At 41.9% G+C, this 10534-nt stretch overlaps 1 long non-coding RNA gene across 1 annotated transcript; it reads right to left on the minus strand.

Annotated features, from left to right (window-relative positions):
- Positions 1-9349: 9349 nt before the first annotated feature.
- Positions 9350-10530, minus strand: LOC116510644. The gene is made up of 2 exons (XR_004255662.1): positions 10423-10530; positions 9350-9669 (listed from the first exon to the last, which is right to left on the minus strand). It is a non-coding gene; the product is annotated as an uncharacterized LOC116510644 (long non-coding RNA).
- Between the last annotated feature and the right edge of the window lie 4 nt (positions 10531-10534).

Consider the following 10534-nt stretch of genomic DNA (forward strand, 5'->3'; position numbering starts at 1 on the left):
ATTTTCTCCTACACACCCCCTATTCATGGAGAAGGCATGAGCTCAGAGGTTCCTTTCATTAGTCCATACCTGTAAAGTTCCTGCCAGGAACATACCAGTCAGGGGCTGTAATAGAGCTTCTTGATTAGAATCCATTTGCTTATCCCTGAGGAATGGACCTTCAAAGAGATAGTGGGAACTGGTGCTTCCGGGAGGGGGGGGGGATGAACAAAATTCTCAAGGTTGGGAAGTCCCTTAACATAAGCTGGAGGCAATGCTTACTTTAAAATCTCAAATGCCTGTTTTGTGCATAACAGAGATAGGCTGCAGCAATCTGATTAACAATGGCATATGTGCCTTTTGCCAGCATGTATCGAGTGACAAAATCAGTATTTTCTTTCCAAATAGCTCCATGAGCATGAAAACTCTAAATGCATATTTTCTGTCTGTGTAGATATTAACCATCTTCCTTTTTACTAACTGGAGAGCTCTTCCTCTGACTGGGTGTGGACTTCTAACTACTGACTCCTCCTCATACATTCTTCTGGCAGGTCCCCTGCCCTCCCACTCTTTTGGTCTAAGAGCCTCGGTGAGGAAATAATGTGTTTCCTCTTGTCTTTTAAAGTTCCTTTTTCTCTGAATTTGAGCCCAATTAATATACGCTTTGTATGCTCATTCCACAAGTTCAGAGATGCCTCTCCTGGGCCCCCTTTTGTCTTCTGCAATTTTTTTACCCTAATTTCATCTGCAGAGTGACCAATGAAGATCATGTTGACCCTTCTCTTATTTTCTTCAACCTCAGGATCAATGTGGTATATTGCCTAAGGGTTTGATAAATGCATTCTAAGAATTCCCCTCGATTTTCATCCTGTTTCTGTTGAATTTGATAGACCTTCCCTAAGTTCTTAACTGTTCGTTTGAATCCTAACAAAACTAAGGTCCAAGAGTTTTGCAGCTAAATGGACTAAGGTTCCCAATCTGGCTCCTTCAGTAACCATGTCCAGTCCGGATCTTTTGCATGATCCTTCTGCAAAGGCTTATTCATGGTTCCCTTCACCAGCCTTCTTTTCTCTGGGGTTAATAAAATTTCCATCAGATTTGGTATGTCTGCCCAAGTAGACTGATGAGTTCAGAAAAATGGATGCAAAAAGGATATGCATCTCATCTGGATTTTCTCTATAAGCAGGAATCTGATTGATCCAATTATAAATCAGCCATTGAGAATGGAACATATATCCACACCTTACGTAGCTCCCCTCAACTCCTGGCAATAAAAATTCCCTTAGGGGCAATTTGAGTTGTTTTTTTTAATCTCAACTGCTCCCTTGGACCGGGTTTGTGGTCCACTTGATCTGTCCCTTCGGTAACCTTTTTGGTTTCTTCCTCCTGGCCCCATCTAATGGGACCATCTGTTCTTTCTAATCAATATCTGATTCAACCTTTTGTCTCCCTGGGTCTTCTACTTCTTCAGTGTCAACCATTAGATGTCAAAGATACACAGGTGGAGGGCACTGATGTCAGAGACTCTCTCCCTTTTTTTCTTTCTTTCTTTTTAAAAAACAAAACAAAACACTTAAACACATCAACAAGGACAAACACGCAAGTTAAAACAACACAGGAACTAAATGTTTCGTTAAGACTCTCTTTTTCTTTTTCTTTCATCCTTGAGGCTTGTTACCCATTCTGGTAACTGGCTATATCTCAAGGTTTTTCTAAAAGTGTTGTATCCTGTCCACCCAGGAGTACACACCTTACAACTTTTTTTCTTTTCTTTGTTCTGGGGGTTCCGTGTCTTCTCTTTTCTAATATTTTTTTATTACCTGCTCTTAAGTCTTTGGTAATATGGTCTTGAATTGCTTGTACAATGGGGGTGAGGATAATTTCTCTGCCAGAGACTTTACTTTAATGACAAATGGTGTATGGTGAAATGCATGTTCTGGAGGATTATCTTCTGCCCATAACTGGTGCACTTCAAACCCTGCCAGGTATCAAGGACTCAAACCTCTTGGGCCACCATTTTTACAGAATTTCATCAAGGGGGGGGTGCCTCATCACCAGGGCCATCTTATCTTCCTCAAAGGACAGGGTAGCTCCCATCTTGCATAGGATGTCATGATCCAAAAGAGGAACTGGACACTCAGGCATATAGCGAAACTGGTGTTCTATATTTCTTCCAGTCAGGGAACGTTTCAAGGGCTTCAATAAAAAGGTACACTATTGCCCCCCATCTTCATTCGGACCAAGGGTTTGTGGGGGGTGGCGCTTGACTTAACCCTGGTCCCCTTCAGTCTGCAGGCCACTCATCTATGCGGCCAAGTCTATAGCTTCTGTCCTCTCTTAGAGCCGACTTCAGCCTCTGCCCTGGAATCCATGGGGCCTCATTCCTCTTCCCTTCTTCCTCTTTGTCTCTATTCTCAAAGACCTTATGTGCAATTTCCATTATCTCCACTAAAAGCTTTCTTAAAATTTCTTAACATGCATTGAAGAGGCATCCAAGGAACGCTTCCTCCACCACCCATGTTCTATTTCTTTATTTTTTATTTTTATTTTATTTTTAATTTTCAAAACAAACATCCTTCTTTACATGCTGTAGAAAGTGTATCAGTTGGTTACAAAAAGACTTTTGTGCATCTCTTCCACAGTCAAAATATAATTCTATTAACTCAAGTATTTTAACTCAGATATTTATACATTACCATCATCATATCTCCATTTTCATTTGGCTATATTTATTTAAATGTCCTTCATCATAAAATATACTAAGATTTAATACATAACCACATACTGGCATTTCATTTACTATTTCTAAAATCCTCCATTGACACTGAATCCTTATGTCCTATTCTAGCTAAACATCCATAATATTTAATAACAAAAAATTTTAATTCTCCTTTCCAAATCACTGTTTACAATTTACATCCAGTTTCCTTAAGTTATACCCATACCTATATGTACTTTGTTATCCTTATTCCTCCTTTATTTAACTATATCCTATATCATAACATTTCCCCGCTAATAATCAAGCTTTAACTGTATCTAACTTAGTTCTTTCTGATCTGGTTGGCTGGTTTTAGCATCTGTTATGATCTGATGTACTTTTTAAATGATGTCTGGATTAAAAGTGCCTTCAGGTTTCCATCCTAATTAAATATTGGCCATTCATTCTCACATAATCTTTTCAAATACCCGGGATTGGGTTTGGGATCTCCATAATCTCCACTGAAAACTCTCTTAAAGTTTCTCAACATGCATTGGAGAGGCGTTCGAAGAATGCTTTCTTCCCCTCCCATGTTCTATTTCTAACACACTTTCCACTGACCTGCGGCCCTGGAGATTCACGGTCACCAACAGGAACTGCAGTGGCTTAACCACCCACACAAATCTAGAGCCTCATTAGGATACGCCGGTTCCATTAGGAAGGGATGTTATCCTGGGCTCAAGGGGGTGATCAGGCCCCCTCTTCCACTCTTAACCAAGTGGGTCTGCAATTCCCACAATACTTGCCTGCAGGCGTCTTCTTTCTCAGCCAGTGTAATTTTATTGACTTGTCCTGATCCCAGTCAGATTCTTGGATCGGCGGGGTCCACTGGATGCTCAAGGGCGGTCGTCTGCCCTCTTCCAGAGAAAGGTCTCCATTGGCGCCTGAAGATGGGGCGAGATGACTTTGATGGGGCAACGGTCGGTCCGTTCTGCCCTCAGCGAAATATCGCTCTAAGTCCTGTTGTGGTCGCCAGAATTGTTGCAGAAAATGACAGACTTAGACATCTCGGGATGCAAGGAGAAGTTTATTGGCAGCCAGGTTCAGAAAACTATCCCAAGGCTAGTATTGCAAGTTCTGAACAACCTTCATTATCGAAGCACACATTCTTATACATTCTGAAAAGTGGCGTAACACAGAAACACTTAACTCATTTCTTATTGGTTACTTTGAGGAAAAAGCTTTATAAGTAGATAGGGTCTTACTTCTCCTTTTGTCTTGGGCCATAGGTACTGACTACGTGTCTCTATGCGAACTTTAGCTGAACCTTGTGGTTTTGGCCTTTTGACATAACAGCATTTGCTGGAACATTTACTGGACTTCTGTGGTTGAAGGCTGATGACATTTCCCTGTCTTCTTACAAGCAAGCTTTTTATTTGTCCCTTTTGCCACGTCTCATTCTTATATTTTAATTCACATTTTATCCTGCTTCACCACCTTCTCCTTTAGTGAAAATGTATAAAGCTTTCTTAATCCTTTGTTCTTGGTTCTTGGCCTTTTGACCAGGAACCTTTTTCCTTGGAGTACTCTAATAAAAAGCAATCAGAAAACCTGCACCTTGTGTCTGGCATCTATCATTGGCTTCGGCACCAGGCTCAGACCCAAATTGGGACAACAATCTAGAGGCTCGTTCTGGGATCCCACGCCTGGATTCAATTGGAAGACACCAAAGACTACGAGATGAGGGCCCCTGGACAGGTAAGACTTAGTGGCTGAAAGGTATGTGAGTGCTCTGAAATAAAATAAGCACTTGGCCTTATTTTCAGGGAGGTACTACTATTTTGGGGTACAACTTGGGGGTGGCAGGTAAGGGAGGGGAGAAGTGAGACGTGAGTTTACTTGACTTCCAGTTCCATCAATGGTGAGAAATGCAATTGAGCTATAAGTCAGGCAAGATGTGCGTCTTACTTCTCCCACACCCCACCCTGCCCCACCTGCCACCCCCAAGTTGCATCCATAAAGGGGGTGAGGGGCAGGAAGCCCTGCCATGCCCGGCAAGGGGGGGGGAGAAAAGACAGCAAGAATCATGTCTGCTTTTGCAGGAAGCCCTTGCGCCCCTTCAAGAACAGTCTTATCTCAATCAGTTGCCAAGAGCTTGGCCCCAATTGAGGCTGCCTGGAGTGGAGTCTGCAACCCAGCACTTGAGAGGGTCTTGGGGGAGAAACCCTTTATGCAACCCAGCCTCTCTTTCAGGTGGACAGGAAGCTCCCTCCTACCATGCAGATGGCTGGTTGAGAATCAGGCAGTCATGGGAATAGCCTGCAATTCTTGTTACTGAGAGGCTGCACATTGCAAAGAACAGAGCAAGGTGATGTGGGGTGGGGGGTGGAGGATGAAGCAAGGCAGGGGCTGCAGAGCTGCGCCAAGGCCCCACACTGGCTTACCTAAAGGCCTTTCAGCCTAAATTTCACGAAGGGGTACATGCATACCGGTGTATACCGGCTGAAACCCATCCCTGAATTAGAGGTATGCAATACCCTCAATCCAGCCACACTCTTGCCCCAGGTAGATACTGAATTGCATCATGATTGCGTACTATTGCAAAGATAGCTGTATATGCAAGTAGACCTGATCTTAGTGATCAACCTCTCCCAAATGCTGACTGTCAATGGTTTACAGATGGTAGCAGCTTTATGATGGAAGGTCTGAGAAAGGCAGGATATGCAGTGGTCACATTGTGGGAAGTTATAGAAGCCAAACCACTACCAGTAAACACTTCTGCTAAACTGGCTGAGCTGGTAGCTTTAACTAGAGCCTTACAGCTGGCTGTAAGACTAACAGTAAATATTTACACAGATAGCAAATATGCCTTTGGAATCTTGCACACCCATGGAGCTTTATGGAAGGAAAGAGAATTATTAAATGGAAATGGGTGAATTATTAAGTATGGCCCACAAATTTTAGAATTATTGGAAGCAGTCTGGCAGCCAAAAGAAGTAGCAGTCTTACATGTCAAGGAGCATTCTAAGGAAGACACCGTTTACGTGAAAGGGAACCGGGCTGCAGATAGGCTGCTAAGGAAGCTGCCCTACAACACTCAGAATGAACAGCTTCCCTAATTCCGATGTCTCCATCCATACCCACTTCCCCACCCTCTTATACACCTGGAGACAGGGCATGGGCCAAGTTTATTGGAGGCAAGGAGGGGAATGATGGGTGGTGGAGGGTAGAGAGCATGTTTATTCTACCAGATACACCTCTAAGGATTGTTTTATAAGAAATACATGCTGGCACACATTGGGGGTCAAAAGCACTGGTAGATTTTATAACATGCTGTGTAGTAAGCAGGGGTCTCTATTCTGCTATTTCAAGTTGTAGCAGCTTTTCTGATCTGTGCCAGAAATAATCCAAAAGTAGACAGACACCCACCCATATGAATCCAACTTAAAGGCAACTACCCAGGGATAATTTGAGAAATAGATTTCACTGTATTACCTAGAAAGCAAGGTTTTAAGTATGTTTTGGGACTAGAATATACCTTCACAGGATGGCCTGAGGCTTTTGCTTGCAGAACTAATAAAGAGCATGAAGTAGTAAACGTCCTACTGGAAGAAATTGTTCCTAGGTTTGGGCTGCCAAATAGTATATCATTTGATTGTGACCCATATTTCACAGCTAAGTTTGTGTGAACAGTTAAACATCACTTGGAAGTTTTACTCAGCCTACCCTGGCAAGTAGTCCTATGGAAAAATTGTAATGATTTACAAAAACAACAGCTAGCTAAGCTATACCAGGAGGCTCACCTGTCCTCACTGCAAATGTTGCCACTCAGGTTGTTAGGGTTTCACATTGCACTTTGAAAGCGAATAGGCTTGAGCCTCTTTGAGGCCCTTTTTGGATGACCACATCCCTCCCTAATGGCAAAGGAGAGATCCATCCCACTGGTAGGAGAACTGACCTTGTACCAATATGTAAGACCACTCACTGGGCTATGAATTTTCTTTCCCGTTATCTGCAAGACTAGATCATCCAGTGCATTTTAACCTGCAGACTGGATGCTTGTAAAGACGTGGGGACCAACAACCTCCTTGGAACAGCAGTGGAAGGGGCTGTTTCAAGTGCTTCAGACCACCCATACAGTACTAAAAGTGGAAGGCCTGGCATCTTGGATACATTACTTCCAAAATGAAGAAATATCCACAATTTGTCCTTCCTGATCCTTGGACTGCGCAGCCTGTGACATCCTCAGTAGCAGAACTGGAACTTAAGTTATTGTTCTGGAATAAAGCCTCCGGAATCATAGTTGAGTGAGAGGAGAACTGCGATCTCCCATAGGTGTTTTCTCAATTAGAAAATTTCCCCAAAAGGTATTTGTAGCTACCCACACTAGAATTAGGAGTTACCCAATTATTACCACTAGCTGATTGGTGCGTCTGTGTCTGTGAAGGCTAAGATATTAAGACAAATAGACTTAACAACTGTCAGGATGAGACCATATGATTTGTTATGTATCTGTGCTCTTCCCACCCACCTATATTATGCCCACTTTACCTGAAAGAAAGATTGGAAACCATAGGAATCTTGAACAATTCAGAAAGTACCTGAAGAATACCAACCCTTTATTTTGTTCCATGGGCTCTGGTCCTTCAATAATGTTTTGTATCATATACAAGCAGGGGAGGAAATCCTAGCTAATGAGAATGGGGAGTTTTTTTATTGCTGCAGCAAAAGAACAAGAAACTATTCGGACAATGACACTTCAAAATAGAATGGCTCTATATATGATATTGGCATCATAAGGAAATGTGTGGGCACTACTTGGACAACAATGCTGTGTGCACTTCTAGACAAATCAGAGGAATTCCACAGCTGAACTACACACATCACAAAGATAGCTGCAACTCCCCCGCCCCCAATGGACGAATGGAAAGACTAGTGGCATTGACTGACAAGATGGTTGTGCCTGATTTCACTGGTTAAGTACCTAATAATGACCCTGGCAGGCATAGTGATTGTTCTCATAATCACCTGTTGTGCATTACAATGCTTTCTGTTTTGCCTTTCCACCTATAAGCAACTATGGGGTCTCCCAGTACTCAGATATTGATGTTGGGTGAATCTTGGAAAATTAGATCATTTTCAGATTCAAAGAGGGGGAACATGGGCTGGCTGCTAAAACAAGGTCATGGCACAGACTTGAAAGTAAATCAGGAAGACTGTAATTGGGGGGGGGGGGTGTTCTGTCTGTCTGTCTCGTAAGAACAAAAAATGCTTATCAACAGGAAATATGCATATGTAAAGCTTGTAGCAATTATGGGTAGCTAGAAAGCTGATAAAAAGTAACAAGGATTAGACAACTTGCAGACCTCAGCCAAAAGTTAGCAATGGAGATGACCTGCAGCAAATGAAATATGTATTAGATAACTCCTGGGGCATTCATTAGCCAAGGCTTAGGAATGGGACACACATAGACCAATAGAACAAATTGTAGAATTATTGCTAAAATGTTTATAGATGATATTTCTTGTTATTTCACCCTGCCCACCTTCTCCTTTAGTGAAAATGTATAAAGCTTTCTTAATCCTTTGTTCTTGGCCTTTTGACCAGGAACCCTTTTCCTTGGAGTATTCCAATAAAAAGCAATCAGAAAACCTGCACCTCGTGTCTGGCACCCATTGTTGGCTTCGGCACAAGGCTCAGACCCAAACTGGAGACAACAATATGTAAAAGGCAAAGGCACTCTTCTGAAGACAGCAAAATCCACATTTTGAACAGAGATGTACTCTGGTTTGAAAGAGGGGGTCAAAGAGACCATATATGTCAAAACTGAACATCCCTCTCTCAACAGAGGGGAGGGATATGACATCATCTATCTCCAATCTATAACACAGTCATTTCAACAGTTCCAATAAAGCTCCACACCAATTTGTAACACTCAGATGTCCCTGATGAGACAAATAAACCTCCAGGTGGTCCTTAATCAGAAGTGGTATTCAGCAGGTTCTGAGCAGTTCTGGAGAACCGGTAGCAGAAATTTTGAGTACTTTGGAGAACTGGTAAATACCTCTGACTGGCCCCACCCCCATCTATTATCTGCCTCCCGAGTGCAGCTGATGGGGAGGAAATGGGGATTTTGCAGTAACCTTCCCCTGGAGTGGGGAAGCTGAGACCTGGGAGGCAGGAAATAGATGGGGTCGGGGTCAGTCAGAGGTGGTATTTACCAGTTCTCCGAACTACTCAAATTTCTGCTACCGGTTCTCCAGAACTGGTCAGAACCTGCTGAATACCACCTCTGTCACCCTCCCACTCCAAGAAGAAGCCCCTGGAATGAAGAAAAGGACAGAAATATAAACATGCATGGTCATCTTGGGTATATTTGTTTGGTGGTGCAAGATACCTTTTCATTTCTCTTATTAATGAATGTGGAAGAATTAGTAGATTTCTCCCAGTATTGGAAGCCCTGGGTGAGAGAACATCAAGTAAATAATATGGAATCTCCAAATGTTGAAAACAAAATAGAAGAAATATGGATTGATTTCTTAGCTGCTTTTTGTATCTGCTGATGCAATTTAATCTCATATCATAATCCAGAATCCACTGCAATAGCAATTAAGTTTATTTTCACAACCATTGCAAAACAGAGGTCAAATGTAAAAAGCAGAAACAAAGCAATTCAATGAAAAGTATTAAGAAACTTTGTTCATAATACATCCAAGACCCAGAAGCAGGAAAGGAGGGGAAGGTGTTGCTTGCAATGCTTATATTCATTAGGAAACATGCCAAAAGTTGAGCTGATGCCAAAAGGCTCTCCAGCATTCTGTTTCATTCACAAATTACTCTAGGTTTTCTATGCCTGGAGCCTCTCAAGATCCATCTCAGATCTATCTTGTCTCTTCATCCTTCTTTCCTTGTTGAAGGCAGATTTTAGGAGTTTGTGTTTTCTGTTCAAGATGATAGCTTTGAACCAGATTTCACCCGCAACCTTCAAGGAACTGAAAATAACAGAAAGTAAGTTTCTCTTCATTGCCATGAGAGTTAAGTCCTATTTTGGAAACTTTGAGTAGTTCAGAGAACTAGAAAATACAACCTCTGACTGACCCCAGTGGGGTGGGAATGGAGATTTTGAAATATCTTTCCCCTGCCATGCCCACCAAGCCATGCCAACAGAACTGGTAGTAAAAAAAAATGCATTTCACCACTGCTTTATATGGACTTATATAAACTCTATATAAAGTAGTACTTTATCTAAGCACCCAAATTTCATAGTCATGATGATAGGGAGACGGCAGAGTCTGCCTATCTTTAGGAGGCCATCTGGTTGTGCAATTTTCATGCAAGCAATATGGAAATCGTTTGCCATTGCCTGTTTGATGTTAACTGATAACTAATTATTTAATACTAACTAATTTTATAAAAGATCCATGTGATAGAACACATGCTTAATGACTAGCATCTCTCTTTCTACTATTAGGCTTATTTTATTCTTAAAGGATCTACAACTAAAATCTTTCTTCTCATTAGCAGTTTAATACTTTGCACACCAGATCTCTTTTGTTCAGTTGACATATTCACATGTATGTAAGTATATCTATATAATTGCATGTTCTCCTTTCCTCGACTCTTGAGAGCAAAGCCTTGCAGATCCTTCATTTGATTTGATTCATTTGATCTGTTGGCTAACCTTTGTATCTTGAATGTTTCCTAGATCCCCAACTCCTCTTCTGGCCTGATAGTCTGATACTTACTGCACAATGTCAGCAAAGCCAGTGAAGAGAGGTTTTGACTGATATTCAATACCATGTTTAGCACACATGGATTTCACCAAAGGAGCCACCTTCCAAAAGTTGTGCCGAGGCA

This window comes from Thamnophis elegans, chromosome 1, assembly GCF_009769535.1.
Source record: "Thamnophis elegans isolate rThaEle1 chromosome 1, rThaEle1.pri, whole genome shotgun sequence".
Lineage (NCBI taxonomy): Eukaryota > Metazoa > Chordata > Lepidosauria > Squamata > Colubridae > Thamnophis > Thamnophis elegans.